Below are 17,517 nucleotides of genomic sequence, written 5' to 3'. Positions count from 1 at the left end.
CGGTTCTCTATTAAAAGGAGGCCTTAATATCCCTTAGTTTCTGTAAGGACCCCGCTGCCACGGGAGGGTAGGACAAAAGATGTCATGCAAGTTCTTTTCCATAAGCACGTATGACTATATTCGAAATACATGCCTACATTATATCAATGAACTGGAGCTAGTTCTGTGTCACCCTAGGTTATGACTATTACATGATGTACCGCATCCGGCATAATTCTCCATCACTGATCCATTGCCTACGAGCTTTCCAGATGTTGTTCTTCGCTTATTTACTTTCCCGTTGCTATTGCTATCATCACTACAAAATACCAAAAACATTACTTTTACTGCTGTCACCTTTTGTTACCGTTATCACTACTATCATATTACTTTGCTACTAAATAATTTGCTGCAGATATTAAGTTTCCAGGTGTGGTTGAATTGACAACTCAGCTGCTAATACTTGAGAATATTCTTTGTCTCCCCTTGTGTCGAATCAATAAATTTGGGTTGAATACTCTACCCTCGAAAACTGTTGCGATCCCCTATACTTGTGGGTTATCAAGACTATTTTCTGGCGCCGTTGCCGGGGAGCATAGTTCTATTCTTTGAGTCACTTGGGATATATATATATATATATGCTTATCATTATGAAGAACTTGAGAGATCCAAAAACCAAGATATATCCCTCAACTACGAGGGGAGGTAAGGAACTGCCATCTAGCTCTGCACTTGATTCACCTTCTGTTTTGAGTAAGCTTGCGACACCTACTACTGCTTCTGCTATTCGTTCTGATATATATTGATGATGCCACTTCTGCTATGCATGATACTTATGATGAAACTACCTCTATGCCTGATACTACTATGCCACTTAGTGATTTTCTTGATGAACAACTTGCTAGGGCTAGAGAGATTGAAAATATTGAATCTTATGATACTGATGAAAGTGATGATGAAGAATCACTTGTTATCCCTAAGGGTTATGTGTTTGATCAATAAGCTTCTTTAGCTATTTTAGCGTGCCAAAATAGAACTGAACTCAAAAGATTATTAGCTAAATGGAGTAAGAAATCTTTAAATGCTAGAATGAAACCTGACCTTGCTTTTGCTACTTCACCTATCTTTGATACTGATAAGGATTATGAATTCTCTGTTGATCCTGATATAATTACTTTGGTTGAATCTGATCCTTTTCATGGTTATGAATCTGAAACTATTGCGGCACATCTTACTAAATTGAATGATATAGCTACCCTGTTCACTAAAGATGAGAGAACTCGCTACTTTTATATCCTTAAAATATTTCTGTTCTCATTAAAGGGTGATGCTAAGATATGGTTTAATTCTCTTGATCCTAGTTGTGTGCGTAGTCCCGAGGATATGATTTATTACTTCTCTGCTAAATATTTCCCTGCTCATAAGAAACAAGCTAGTTTAAGGGATATATATATTTTTGTGAAAATTGAAGAAGATAGTCTCCCACGAGCTTGGGGGAGGCTTCTCCAATTACTTAATGCTTTGCCTGATCATCCTCTTAAGAAAAATGAAATACTTGATATCTTTTATAATGGACTAACCGATGCCTCCAGAGATTACCTGGATAGTTGTGTTGGTTCTGTTTTCAGGGAAAGAACACCGGATGAAGCTGAAATTCTATTGAATAATATGTTGACAAATGAAAATAATTGGACAACTCCGGAGCCAATTCCTGAGCCTATTCCTAAACCAACTCCGAAGAAGAGGGGTATTCTATTTCTCAGTCCTGAAGATATGCAAGAGGCAAAGAAATCTATGAAAGAAAAATGTATTAAAGCTGAAGATGTTAAGAATTTACCTCCTATTGAAGAAATACATGGTCTTAATTCACCGCCTGTTGAAGAAACATATAATCTTAATACCTTACCTATTGAAGAGACTCATGGTCTTGATAACCCAACACAGGTAGTAAAGGTAAATTCTCTCTATAGATATGATAAAGCTGTAATCCCATTTACTAAATTTGCTAGCCCATGCTTAGATGAGTTTGATAAATTTATGGCTAAGCAAGAAGACTTTAATGCTTATTTTGGTAGACAATTGAAAAACAATTCAAATATGCTTGAACACTTAGGAGATTATATGGCCAATGTTAAAGGTGAACTTAAACTTATTAGTAAACATGCTTCTATGGTTACCACTCAAGTAGAACAAGTACTTAAAGCTCAAAATGATTTTCTCAATTAATTGAATAGTAAAGATAATGATTATGTTGTTAGAGTGGCTACTAGAACTGGTAGAATGACTCAGGAACCTTTGTATCCTGAAGGCCACCCTAAGAGAATTGAGCAAGATTCTCAGAGAAATAATATGGATCTACCTAGTTCTTCTAAAAAGAAGAAAAAGAAAAATGATAGGACTTTGCATGCTTCTAGTGATCCTATTGTTGAAACACCTGAGAATCCAAATGATATTTCTATTTCTGATGCTGAAACTCAATCTGGTAATGAACCTGAAACTAGTGGTAATGTTAATGATAATGTTCATAATGATGCTCAACCTAGTAATGATAATGACATAGAAATTGAACCTGCTGTTGATCTTGATAACCCACAATCAAAGAATCAACGTTATGATAAGAAAGATTTTGTTGCTAGGAAAAATTGTAAAGAAAGAGAACCATGGGTTCAGAAACCCATGCCTTTTCCTCCCAAACCATCCAAGAAAAAGGATGATGAGGATTTTGAGCGCTTTGCTGAAATGATTAGACCTATATTTTTGCGTATGCGATTAACTGATATGCTTAAAACCAATCCTTATGCTAAGTACATGAAAGATATTATTACAAATAAAAGAAAGATACCGGAAGCTGAAATTTCCATCATGCTTGCTAATTATACTTTTAAGGGTGGAATACCAAAGAAACTTGGAGATCCAGGAGTACCCACTATACCATGCTCCATTAAAAGAAACTATGTTAAAACTGCTTTATGTGATCTTGGAGCCGGTGTTAATGTTATGCCTCTCTCTTTATATCATAGACTTGATTTGAATAAGTTGACACCTACTGAAATATCTTTGCAAATGGCTGATAAATCAACTGTTATACCTGTCAGTATTTGTAGGATGTGCCTGTTGTAGTTGGAAACGTTACTATTTTAATGGACTTTGTTATTCTTGATATTCCCGAGGACGATAATATGTATATTATTCTTGGAAGAACCTTTTTGAATACTGCAAGGGCTGTTATTGATTGCACTAAAGGCAATGTCACTTTTCATGTTAATGGTAATGAGCATACGGTACACTTTCCGAGGAAACAACCTCAAGTTCATAGTATCAACTCTATTGGAAGAATTCCATCAATTATATTTGGAGGTTTTGAATTTCCTCTTCCTACTGTCAAGAAGAAATATGATATTCTTATTATTGGGGATGTGCATATCCCCATTGAGGTAACATAGTGTTATTCGAAATTTCTCCGGTCCCATGTTATTCGGAATGAGTTCGTTAACAAGACTTGATCAACCTTGTTAGTGGATTCCTTTTGATGATCATGAGATGGATGAAACTAGAAGGCACAACCTTCTGTGCCCCACTTTTACTTTCTGTTATTTATATTAAATAAAATTAAAATAAATATTTCTCTGTCTATTATCCGATTATCCGTGCAATATAAAAATACCTCAAAAATAAAAGTTCTCCAAATGCCCTAAAATTTAAATATGATTTTTTCTAGAATATTTGAGGATTTATGGAACTGAGAACACACCAGGGGGTCAACCACATGCCCACGAGGGTGGAGAGCGCGACCACCCCTCTAGGGCGTGCCCCCTGCCTCGTGGGCCCATGGTGGCCCTCCTCCACTTATTCCTGCACCCACACACTTCATCTTCCTCCCACAAACACGAATAACAAGCTCAAACCCTAGTCCTAGCTCGTTTTGCTGCCATTTCGATCTCCTTGCTCAAAGCACCTCTCACAAAACTGCTTGGGGAGATTGTTCCTTGGTATGTGACTCCTCCATTGGTCCAATTAGTTTTTGTTCTAGTGCGTTATTCATTGCAAATTTGTGTTTCTTAGGTGACCCTGTTCTTGAGCTTGCATGTCAAATTTATATGGTCAAAAGTAGTTTTGATGCATGATATAGGCCCTAGGCACCTGTGGGAGTAGTTGCTATCAATATTATTGAGTTTGGTTTACTTTTATTTTGAAGTTACTAAAAATTTCAGAATTTTTCAGAAAATGATGAGGAGACTTTTGAGGGGCTCATCGAGCCAAAGCTCGAAGGAAAAGGCACCAAAGCCTAAGTATAATCTGCCTCGCACCGCGGAGGTTCGGGCGTGTGAATAGCCTTCCGAGGAGTTCTTGAGAGCAGCCGGGATTTATGAAGATTTTCATGAATTGGCTCATAATGCAGGCCTCACCGCTTTCCTCCATGACCAATGTGATCAGTATCTCTTACTCACAAATACCTTTGTGCAAAACTTTCATTTTCATTCTAGGAACTCACCACCTACAGTGGAGTTTCATTTATATGATGAGCATAAGGAGATGTCACTTTATGATTTTTGTCGGATTTGTTTAGTCCCTTTTGAGGGCAAGACAGAAGAACCACATCGTGATGATGTGGAGGGGTTTGTTGATACTATCACTGTAGGGGAAACAAGGAAGGTTTCTGATGCACGAATCACTAGCATACATTTTCCTGTTTTACGTTACTTTGCATTATTTGCTAGTCGTTGTTTAATTCGTCGCGAAAACTGTGGAAACCTTAGTATCCCTGATATTATTATTTTGCTCCAAGGTGTATACGGTGATAACACTTTTAGTATGGGCGGCATTATTGCCAAACGGTTAAGTCTGAACCGTACCAAGGGTCCCATCTTTGGAGGCATCTATGCCTCACGCCTAGCTCCACATTTTAACATACCTATTAGGCATTCTGAGAAGGAAGAAAAAGTGATGCCTCGTGTTTATCTAGATTATAAAAGTATGGTGGCACATGATTTTATTGTTAAGAATAGGAAAGGAGAACTTAAATATCAATTGTTCTTTAACAAACATCATCCTGAGACTATTATCCTTCCTGCTCCTTCTTTGTTTGATTTGTCTGTAGGCATGTACCTTGTTCCATTGAAGGCTATTCACGCCTACCGGAACCCTGCACCAACTGAGGAGCCAGAGCCGGAACCACAAATTGATCATTCACGATAGTCTAATTACCAGTGGGATCCGGAGATGATTGTCAGCCAGTGGCAAGCTGAGTCTTCCTCTTCTTCCTCGCGGTACGACCCCAACTACTATTATGGATATCCGCCAGGCCAGCCGTGGCCATAGACCAACTTAGACTAAAAGCCTAAGCTTGGGGGAGTACGTATTTCCCACATACATTACATTTATGTTCACACACTCATTGCTAGATGTCGGTGCTCATACTTTTTCATTGTATCATCCATGCTAGTTTTTTTCCTTTTTATGCTTTCTTCTTGTGTGTTTAATAAACCTTAAGAAAAAAACAAAAAAAATAAGTGTAGCTTTTAATTAATTTACTTTCCATGCTTGTAGAAGTAATTAAAAAGAAAACCCAAAACATTTCCTATTCTTCTTTTGCTTGTTGGGAGCTTTCCCGTGTAAATAGTTTTATTTCTTTTCTTTTCTTTGGGGGTCGACACTAGTGCAGAACCGGGCAATAGCACCGGTTCGTAAGGCCCTTTAGTGCCGGTTCCATAACCGGCACTAAAGTGTGGTCACTAAAGGCCCCCCCACTTTAGTACCGGTTCAGCACGAACCGGTGCTAAAGGGCAACCACGTGGCACGAGCCAACTCCGGGGGCCGGGAGCCCTTTAGTACCGGTTGGTAACACCAACCGGTACTAAAATGTTTGGGGTTTTTTTGGTTTTATGATTTCTTTTTCATTTAATTTTGTGTTTTCCATTTTAATTCTTTTTCGTTTGCTGGTATTTTACGATACTACACATTGTACACGTTATGCATATATATATATATATAAATAGAATTTCTAGTAGAACCAATCATATATATATATCATCAATGTCTCACAAACCACCATATTAATTCACACATACACACATGTATAGCTATATACAATTTCTCCTACATATGCATGTTGCCTTCGGAGCCAGTGGCATTAGCCTAATTGGTGCCTTCGGAGCACGATGACAATTGGAAGTGGTTCATGACCTGGTCGATGGGGGCGGTAGCGGGTAATAGTATTCTCCCTTCGGATTTATGACCTGGTCGAGCAAAAATCCCGCTATTTCCTCTTGAAGTGCTTCTACGCGCTCCGTTTCTAGGAGCTTGTCCCGCACCTCTTTGAACTGTTAAGAAGGAGATCAATATGCATGTGTATTAGTTGTGTGACTAGATATCGATAATGGTGTAAAAATTGTGAATAGTGTTCTGACAAGCGTACCCATTCCTGTCTTTGAGATCTGCTCCTTTCGGACGCCATCATGCGAATGTTCTCGCAAACGCAGAATGCACACAGATTAGTCCCCTGCGCCTGCTTCAGGGCCTTTATTACGAGAATGGAATTTAATTTGATCAGATAATAATTAATCAAGCATGATAATTAAAGAGATGGCAGCTAGCTAGCTAGCTAGTACTACTTAATTACTTACCTTGGGTCGAAACCATTTCAGTTGTCGTTTCCATTCGCCTTCCGTGACGCTGATGAACCTTGCCCAAGCCCTGCCCGCCGACAAAGAAAATGAATAAAGGGGTTATTAAATAGTTCATATCATGAAATGACGAACTAAATAGGCCGAGATATATAGTTAATAATGATTGAAATTACCTGTTGACTATCCCAAACAAGATGTTATAGTCACTATTTGCTTTGAGTAGCGAGTCCAGTATTTCAACTGTTCCGGCGTCAACTTTAATGATACACAAGATCCGGTGAAATCTGCCTGCACACACGTTTGCATGTCTTAATTAAGCGGGCATATGTAAGAAAAAACATGTAGCTAGCTAGTAGGCAAAAACAGAGAATTTGTAGTACAAGAAAGTGTGACTCACTGGAAGTTGTAAGGAAGTAGTATATCTTCATTGTATTTGAGGCGCTTCAAGAACTCTAGCATGCTGTCCTCTACCTGCTTTTCATGATGCTTGTTCATTTTCCATGTGTATTCATTAACGGTGTTTGGGTCAATGAACCCAATGCCATAGCGTCCACCTTTTCTCATTTCATACATCTTCATCCTGCATAATACCACAGAAAAGAATATAGTGAGGATAATTACAAGTAATGATTGATCAAAAGGATCACTACAGCTAGCTTGAGACTTAAATTACAAAAAGAAATCACTTACAGACAATAGCAACTGACGATAGATTTGTCGAGTGCGTCTTGATTGTATAACTGAAACAGTTCAGAATACTCAACGGTCACAGGTTTCTCATGGTAGTAATGATCCTTCTTGACTTGCACCATGAGGGACTGTCGATCGGATCTCTTGGTAATGTCCATGTACCATTGATGCAATTCATACATTCTCGTTGGGAGCTTCTTGACCTCTTCTGGCTTGACCAAAGGTTGGCCCCGGGCATATTTCCGTTTTATTTCCTCCTCTGTAAGCACAGGCATGTCCTTGATCTCGAGGAGTTGTCCAACAGTGATTTTGAGAGTTTTAGCCTGCATTATATGCTCCTGGGTTATTACCACATCGCCCACCTCGGGAACGTAAACTGTTTGCCCATAATAATATTGGGCGCGCGTACTGTCACGTGTTGTTCGCGGCACTACAAGCGAGGGGATCGATTGCGCCACCTGTTCTCCCAGCTGGGCAACGGTTTTCCCGCATTTTTTGACAGCTGCTTGTTGTTTGCTCGAGCTCGAGCTCGCCTTCTTCTGTAGACGTTGTCGATGTAACTTCCTGATGTGGCGCTCATAGTCTGTGTCAACAGGCTTAGGAGCTGGTGGTTGAGCCATATGAATGAAGTGGTCAACTACTTCCACAGGCACTTTCTCCCTTGGCGGCGGTGGCGGTTTCGGTCCAAAATGGGCATCGACTTCTGCCTGCACTATGGCATTGGTTTGCTCCTCGGTCCTGTCGTAAGCCCTCTCAGGAAGAGGAGTAGTGAGGTTTGGACCATATTTATATCGCTTGCCTCCGCCTGTACTTCCTGTACTATGACCTCGACTCGTACCGCTACGCACCATAGCTGCGGGGTGTCTCTTCTGCGATTGCTGAGGCGGCGAAGACGGCTGACGGGGCTGAGTTGGACGAGGAGGAGTGGCCTGAAGCTGTGCCGGACTTGAAGTGGCCTGAGGTTGTGCCGGACTTGGAGGAGGAGTGGACGTCTGACGCTGTGTCGGACTTGGAGGAGGAGTGTCCTGACACTTTGCCGGACTTGGAGGAGGAGGAGTGGCCTCACGCGTTGGTGGACTTGGAGGAGCGGGAGTCTGCTGACTCGGTGGCGGACTTCGACGAGGAGTCGGGTGACGCGGTGTTGGTGGCCTTCGAAAGATGATGCAATCCTTTCTCCATAGGATGATACGATGTTTGGCATCTCCGAGTGTGTGCTCCTCATCACCTCCAGGAATGTCAAGCTCTAGCCCCGAATATTGGTCCACCACCTCATCAACCACGACACGAGCATAGCCTGCTGGAATCGGGTTGCAATGGAAGGTTGCATCGGGGGAATTTGTATAAGCAACGCCGTCCGACACCTTCAAGGATATGTTCTTAATTTTGAAGTGTAGCTCGCAGTTAGTGTTCTCCGCGATGTCATCCACGGGGTATCTATCCAGCATTGCGTCAAACAGGGCAGAACCCACGCTGCTTCTCGGCATGGATGGGGCGGTGGTATCCAATGCTGGATCATCCGCTAGCTGCTGCAGCTGCTGAGACCCCCTTTGCTGGCTAAGTGAGTCGATCTGCTCCTGGTGCCGCTGGAATTTGATTGCCAAGTCCGCGTGCGCTGATTCTAGGCCTTGAAGGCGTTCATAGTCGAGCTTCCTCTGCTCCTCCTCCATCTTCCTCTTCTTCTCCTCCGCAATCTTCTTTCTCGCACGGGTTCTGTAGTCGGCATTCCAGTCTGAAAACCGCTCATACCACGGAATAGCGCCCATGCCTCGTGTTCTTCCTGGGTGTTCAGGATTTCCCAGGGCACGCGTAAGCTCGTCGTTCTCTCTGTTGGGCTTGAACAACCTGGATCGAGCCTCTTCTATTGCAACAAGTAGCTTATCTTCGGCTCCGTCCAGACATGCCTTCTTGGAAACTTTGCCTGTCTTCGGGTCCAACTCCCCCCCATGCGCATAGAACCAAGTCCTGCACCTGGGGGGCCAGCTCAATGTTTCTGGAGTGACACTTGCATCCATCATCTCTTTCTCAGACTTATCCCACTTAGGCATTCCCACCGCATAGCCACCTGGCCCCAGCTTATGGAACTTATCCTTTTTTGCGGCATTGGCCTTGTTTATTCTTGACCGTTCCTTAGATAATTCTGAATCCTTGAATTTCACGAAATCGTCCCAATGAGCACTTTGATTCTCTAGTGTTCCCTAGAATGCTGGAGTCTTCCTTCCTCCCTTGACGTACTTGTACCATTCACGATTCTTGTGGTTCTTGAATGCAACCGCCATCTTCCTAAGAGCAGCGTCCTTGACTTTCTGCACATCTGCTTCTGTGAAATGATCTGGTAGGGTGAAATGTTCCATGAGAGTATCCCAAAGCAGACTTTTTTGTCTGTCGTCGACAAAAGTAAGATCTGGACGTGGCTTTGCTGGCTCTCTCCATTCTTGAAGGGAGATCGGGAGTTGGTCCTTCACAAGAACTCCGCACTGACGAACGAACTTGTCCGCAATCTTCTTAGGCGCTAATGGTTTGCCATTAGGTTTGATTGCCTCGATATTATACTTTACGCCCTCCTTCAACTTTTTGTTCGGGCCTCGTTTCGTCCTGTTGCCTGAAGATTTGCTCGATCCGGATGGCTGAAAGAAGAAAGATTGATTCGTTAATATATCTTCAACTAATTTAAAACATGTGATGATCACCAGATGCCTGCTTATATAAATATATATACCTCTCCGGTGTTGTCATAATCGTAGTTCATGACTTCATCAATTCGGTCGTCGCGATCGAATATCATATCACCCTCTCCGGTGTTGTTTAGAAATTCGGAGCCGTCATAATCTTCTTCATTCTGATCATCATCTGGCCCGCGTATTATATCGAACATGGTCTGTTCTCCCTCTCTGTCGGTATTGTCCGCCATAGCTTTTATTTACCTATGCCAAAAGAAATATAAAACAATTTAGTATTCAAATTACATCGTCTCGAATAATAGATATAATTTCGAATACATCGTCTCGAATAATAGATATAATCTCGAATACATCATCTCGAATAATATATAATCTCGAATACATCGTCTTGAATATTATATATCGAGTACATCACTGGCTAGGTAGCTAATAAAGATCGAATACTACAGAAGAATCTAGGACACTCGCAGTTCCTGCGGCGCGGGCGGTGGACACCCAAAGAGAAGGAACCCTCAAAGGATCATAGCTGAAGTGAGATCCCTGAAGAAACTGCCAGGTATTGGAGAACATGCTGCCCTCTAACGCAACCATGTAGCGATGGACGTGCTCGTCCTCCTCCCTGACACGGCGACGTACCACCTCCGGCGGGGCCGGCTCCCTCCGCACCGAAACTGGCCCACGCGAACGCCACCAAATGAGATCAGGGTCGACAACGGGACCCGGGGCCGGGTTCCTCATCAAGCGGCGCGCCCCTCCAGGAAGCACCTCCCAGTGCCAGCCCGGCGGAGCCCAGTCCCGGACATGGGTCAGTCGAACGTCGTCGCGGACAGGTCGACGGCGAGGATGCGAGCCGGGCATCGTCGAGAACAAATACTAGCTATATGCCCGCAAAAAGTAACATTTTTTTAATGATTGGATTTTGATAACTAAAATTTCTAACATTTCTATATAACTAACATTTCTATAACATTTCTAATATTTCTAGAACTAAAAAAAACAAAAAATTTCTAACTTTTTTATAACTATTTCTATAACTAAAAATCAGAAAAATTTCTAACAATTCTAACTTTTTTATAACTATTTCTATAACTAAAAAACAGAAAGATTTCTAACAATTCTAACATTTCTAACTATTCTAACAATTCTAACATTTCTAACTATTCTAACAATTCTAACATTTCTAACCATTTCTAAAAAACAGAAAAATTTCTAACAATTTCTAAAAAATAGAAAAATTTCTAACAATTCTAACTTTTTTATAACTATTTCTATAACTAAAAAACAGAAAAATTTCTAACAATTCTAACATTTCTAACTATTCTAACAATTCTAACATTTCTAACTATTCTAACAATTCTAACATTTCTAACTATTTGTAAAACACAGAAAAATTTCTAAAAAACAGAAAAATTTCTAACAATTTCTAAAAAACAAAAAAAATTCTAACTATTTGTATAACTAAAAAAAATGTATGTGTGTGTGTGCGCTCACCGGCGAGGCGAGAGGCGACGGGGGGCGGCGACGGGGACGGCGACGGGCGCGGCGACGAAGGGGATGACGACGACGGGGACAGGGACGGGGCGGCGATGACGGGGACGGGGACGTACGGGCCGGGGCGGCGACGACGACGGGGACGTATGGGGCGGCGACGACGGGGACGGGGACGACACGGGACGGGGCAGCGGTGACGACGGGGACGACGGGGCGGCGACGACGGGGATGGGGCGGCGACGAGGGATGGAGACGTACGGGGGCGGCGGGCGATGGTGCAGAGGAGAAGAAGCAGATGAGAAACTGAAATTTTCATAAGTGTTGTTTATATAGGAGGGGCCTTTAGTACCGGTTGGAGCAACCAACCGGTACTAAAGGCCTGGTTTGGCCAGGCCAAGCGGCGGGAAGCGACCCCCTTTAGTACCGGGTGGTGGCTCCAACCGGTACTAAAGGCCCCCCCTTTAGTACCGGTTGGTGCCACGACCCGGTACTAAAGGGGGTGCGCTGGCGTAGGTGCGGTGCGGCAAGTTTAGTATCACCTCGCTAGCCGAGGGGCGACCGCACTGGTTTATAAACCCCCGTGCGGTAGCTCTCTCGAGCTCCTCTCCAAAGCAGGCCTACTGGGCCTACATGTTCTGTGCTGCCCTGTTGGCCTACTGGGCCTTTGCGGGCCTGCATCCTGGCCCAACAACAGGTTGGGTTTCTAGTCGTATGCCGGCCGCTCTGGCCTAGTAGGCGGGCTTTTTTTAATTTTTTTGCTTTATTTATTTTTGAGTTGTTTTTTTGTGTATTTAGAGTTTCTTTGTGAATATTTTTGCTTTAGGTACAAAAAATTACAAACTTTCTGTTAGTGCTCGTAGTTTTCAAATTTGAATAGTTTAAATTTTGAATTATTTGAAATTAGTGTGAATCACTAGTTTGTGAATAACTTAACTTTAAAAATCAGTAAAGGTATGAAAGAATTTGTTTGCACATAAAATTTCTTCGTGTTTCAAATGCCAAAACACATAATTAACTACCCTAACTATTACAGAGATTCCCTTCTGGGTGTGAAACACAGAAGAAAGTGATGATAGTGAAGCCGATCACATCCCAGATCTTTGGGTGTGAAACTTTTTCTTCGCGTGTGTCCCTTTGCGCCGTAACCATGGAAAATCTTCATCATTTAACGGGATGCTCAGGTCAATATTCACTGTGAATGGAGCAATTTCATCAAACTTTTCATAATCTTCTGACTTGTCTGTCTTGTCATCCACTCCCATGATGTTTCTCTTCCCAGAAAGAACTATGTGCCGCTTTGGCTCATCGTACGATGCATGCGCTTCCTTATCTTTTCTTTTTCTTGGCTTGGTAGACATGTCCTTCACATAGAAAACCTGTGCCACATCATTGGCTAGGACGAATGGTTCGTCTGCATACGCAAGCTTGTTGAGATCCATTGTTGTCATTCCATACTGCGGGTCTTCCGTTACCCCGCCTCGTGTCATATTGACCCATTTGCACCGAAACAAAGGGACCTTCAAACCACGTCGATAGTCAAGTTCCCATATGTCCTGTATATAACAATAACATGTTTCCTTTCCCGTCTTGGTTTCTGCATCAAAGCGGACACCACTGTTTTGGTTGGTGCTCTTCTTATCTTGGGCGATCGTGTAAAATGTATTACAATTTATCTCGTACCCTTTGAAAGTCATTATATTCGAAGATGGTAACTGGGGCAGCAAGTACAGGTCATCTTCAATAGAGGTGTCATGCATGGTACGTGTCTGCAACTAGCTGGCGAAACTCCTGGTTTGTTCACGTGTAATCCAGTCATCAGACCGCTCCGGGTGTTTGGAGCGTAGCAAATTCTTGTGTTCATCCATATACGGAGCCACCAAGGCGGAATTCTGTAGAACTGTGTAGTGTGCTTCAATGAGAGAATGTCCGTCCATACATATTATTTGTTCCCCTCCTAGCGTGCCTTTTCCATCCAGTCCGCCCTTATGCCGCGATTCAGGAACACCAATCGGCTTAAGGTCAGGAATAAAGTCAATACAAAACTCAATGACCTCCTCATTTTGACGGCCCTTGGAGATGCTTCGTTCTGGCCTAGCACGGTTATGAACATATTTCTTTAAGACTCCCATGAACCTCTCAAAGGGGAACATGTTGTGTAGAAATACAGGACCCAAAACGTTAATCTCTTCGCACAGGTGAACTAGGACGTGTGTCATGATGTTGAAGAAGGATGGTGGGAACACCAACTCGAAACTGACAAGACATTGCACCAAATCATTCTCTAACCTTGGTATGATTTCTGGATCGATTACCTTCTGAGAGATTGCATTGAGAAATGCACATAGCTTCACAATGGCTAATTGAACGTTTTCCGGTAGAAGCCCCCTCAATGCAACCGGAAGCAGTTGCGTCATAATCACGTGGCAGTCATGAGACTTTAGGTTCTGGAATTTTTTCTCTGCCATGTTTATTATTCCCTTTATATTTGACGAGAAGCCAGACGGTACCTTAATACTGAGCAGGCATTCAAAGAAGATTTCCTTCTCTTCTTTGGTAAGAGCGTAGCTTGCATGACCCTGACGTATGTCATCTTTTCCGTGCATACGTTGCTGGTCCTCTCGTGCCTCAGGTGTATCTTCGTGACCCTGATGTATGTCTTCCCATACACGCCCAAGAAGCCAAGCAGGGTCACACAAAGATTCTTCGTCACGTGCATCACGTCGATTGCGGAGCGGACCTCTAGGTCTTTCCAATAGGGAAGGTCCCAAAATATAGATTTCTTCTTCCACATGGGTGCGCGTCCGTCAGCGTCATTCAGAACAGGTTGTCCACCAGGACCCTTTCCAAAGACCACCTTCAAATCCTTGACCATATCATGTACATCAGCACCAGTACGGTGGCGAGGCTTCGTCCGGTGATCCGCCTCACCTTTGAAATGCTTGCCTTTCTTTCTTACGGGATGCCTGCTCGGAAGAAATCGACGATGTCCCAGGTACACATTCTTCTTACAATTAGCCAAATATATACTGTCGGTATCGTCCAAACAGTGCGTGCATGCGCGGTATCCCTTATTTGTCTGTCCTGAAAGGTTACTGAGAGCAGGCCAATCATTGATGGTCACGAACAGCAACGCCTTTAGGTCAAATTCTTCCCCCATGTGCTCATCCCACGCACGCACACCTGTTCCATTCCACAATTGTAAGAGTTCTTCAACTAATGGCCTTAGGTACACATCAATGTCGTTGCCGGGTTGCTTAGGGCCTTGGATGAGCACTGGCATCATAATGAACTTCTGCTTCATGCACAACCAAGGAGGAAGGTTATACAAACATAGAGTCACAGGCCAGGTGCTATGGTTGCTGCTCTGCTCCCCAAAAGGATTAATGCCATCTGCGCTTAGACCAAACCATACGCTCCTTGCGTCATCTGCAAACTCCTTCCCGTACTTTCTTTCGATTTTTCTACACTGCGACCCGTCAGCGGGTACTCTCAACTTTCCGTCTTTCTTACGGTCTTCTCTGTGCCATCGCATCGCCTTGGCATGCTCTTTGTTTTGGAACAAACGTTTCAACCGTGGTATTATAGGAGCATACCGCATCACCTTGGCAGGAATCTTCTTCCTGGCGCGCTCGCCCTCGACATCACCAGGGTCATCGCGGCTGATCTTATAGCACAATGCACCACATACCGGGCAAGCGTTCAAATCCTCGTACTCACCGTGGTAGAGGATGCAATCATTAGGGCATGCATGTATCTTCTGCACCTCTAACCCTAGAGGGCAGACAGCCTTCTTTGCTTCGTACGTACTCTCGGGCAATTCGTTGTCCTTTGGAAGCATATCCTTTATCATTACCAGCAACTTTCCAAATCCCTTGTCAGACACACCATTCTCTGCCTTCCATTGCAGCAATTCCAGTGTGGTGCCCAGCTTTTTCTTGTCACCTACGCAATTCGGGTACAACAATTTTTTGTGATCCTCTAACATGCGCTGCAACTTCTTCTTCTCCAAATCACTTGCGCAGTTTCTCTTTGCATCGGCAATGGCCCGACCTAGATCATCAACGGGCTCATCTGATGCCTCTTCTTCAGCTTCTTCCCGCATTGCCGGCTCAGCTTCTTCCTGCATTACCGGCCCAGCTTCTTCCCCCATTGTTGTATCATCGTATTCAGGGAACCCATGGCCAGGATAGTTGTCGTCATCCTCTTCTTCTTCATTGTCTTCCATCATAACCCCTCTTTCTCCGTGCTTGGTCCAAACATTATAGTGGGGCATGAAACCGGACTTAAACAGGTGGACGTGAATGGTTCTTGACGTAGAGTAATTGTGACCAATCTTACAGCGAGCACATGGACAAGGCAAAAAACCATCCGCCCACTTGTTTGCCTCAGCCGCAAGCAGAAAAGTATGCACGCCCTCAACGAACTGGGGAGAGCAACGGTCATCGTACATCCATTGCCGGCTCATCTTCATTACACAACACCGAATAGACCAAATTAATACAAGTTCATACATAAAGTTCATACAACAATTAAATGCAACAAACAAATAACTCTCTAGCTAAAGCATTTAAATGCAACAACAAATATGATCAAGATCGCAACTAAGGTAACAATGGATCCAACAGCATAATGGTACCAAGCCTCACTATCGATGGCATATTTTCTAATCTTTCTAATCTTCAAGCGCATTTTCTCCATCTTGATCTTGTGATCATCGACGACATCGGCAACATGCAACTCCAATTCCATCTTCTCCCCCTCAATTCTTTTCAATTTTTCTTTCAAGTACTCGTTTTCTCTTTCAACTAAATTTAACCTCTCGACAATAGGGTCGGTTGGAATTTCCAGTTCACATACCTCCTAGAAAAAATTTCTATGTCAATTTGATGGGCATAATTTGTCATAAACACGAAATGCAACTAGTTTTAAAAGAGAATATATATACCACATCCGAATCATAACAAGGACGAGGGCCGACGGGGACGGATATCAAAACCATGGCACTATATGTATAACAAACAATGTACGGGTAAGATAATTATACGAGTAACTATATATCCAAATCACACAAACATCAATTTTTATATAAAATTTCATGAACAAGAGGCTCACCACAAGGTGGTGCCGGCGACGGGACGGTGCGGGCGACCGACGGTGGTTACGACGGAGATTTAGAAGGCACTAAGTAAACCACACCTACATATGCAAACTAAGTGTTATTTTTGACCTCAAATTGCATATAAATCAAATGCTAGCACATATATATATATCCTCCCAAATTACTAAACTCAAAAATTAATCACTATATAAAGCATTGCAAGAGCTAATCTAGCAATGAGAGATGAAAGGACAAAGTTGCTAACCTTTGTGATCATTTGAATGGATGGGGGCCTTCAAATCTTGACAAATTTTGGACAAAATGTGTGATGAGCTCGAGAGGAAGAGGGGAAGAACAGAGAGGAGAGGGGAAAGGGGAAGAACAGAGCGAGCTCGGGTGGACGAAGGGTTTATGTAGGACGACCTTTAGTACCGGTTCGTGCCAAGAACCGGTACTAAAGGGGCTGGAGGGGCCCTAGTCTGACAACAACCTGCCACCACTCTCATTAGTACCGGTTCGTGGCACGAACCGGTGCTAAAGGTTTGCCACGAACCGGTACTAATGAAAGCGGCCCGGCTAGCCGTTGGAACCGGCACTAATGTATACATTAGTGCCGGCTCAAATACAAACCGGCACTAATGTGCTTCACGTTTGACCCTTTTTCTACTAGTGCGATAGGAGAAGACCATAATTAAATTGTTGAAGTGGCTCTTATATGCATTATTGTTGATCTAACAGAAGAGCCCATATTGCCTTGTCTTCTCCTGTTTATTGAATGCTTGCAGATTCCACCTTAGTCCAATGCATGTGCACTATTATTATTATTCACATCGTTCGGTCGTGCAAGTGAAAGGCAATTATGATGTTATATGATGGACTGGATGAGATGAGAAAAGCTGGTATGAACTCGACCTCTTTTGTTTTTGTAAATATGATTAGTTCATCGTTCCTGATT

The 17,517-nt window shown here is 42.9% G+C and overlaps 1 long non-coding RNA gene across 1 annotated transcript; it reads right to left on the bottom strand.

The window, feature by feature from the left end:
- Positions 1-16,154: 16,154 nt before the first annotated feature.
- Positions 16,155-16,835, bottom strand: LOC147982983 (uncharacterized). The gene is made up of 3 exons (XR_015614915.1): positions 16,577-16,835; positions 16,410-16,467; positions 16,155-16,324 (listed from the first exon to the last, which is right to left on the bottom strand). It is a non-coding gene; the product is annotated as an uncharacterized LOC147982983 (long non-coding RNA).
- Positions 16,836-17,517: the final 682 nt, after the last annotated feature.

Source organism: Triticum urartu, chromosome 2A (assembly GCF_056163025.1).
Source record: "Triticum urartu cultivar PI428250 chromosome 2A, HENAU_Tu73, whole genome shotgun sequence".
In the NCBI taxonomy this organism is placed as follows: Eukaryota; Viridiplantae; Streptophyta; class Magnoliopsida; order Poales; family Poaceae; genus Triticum; species Triticum urartu.
Note: the sequence above shows the minus strand (reverse complement) of the source record. Positions and strands in the feature narration are given on the sequence as shown.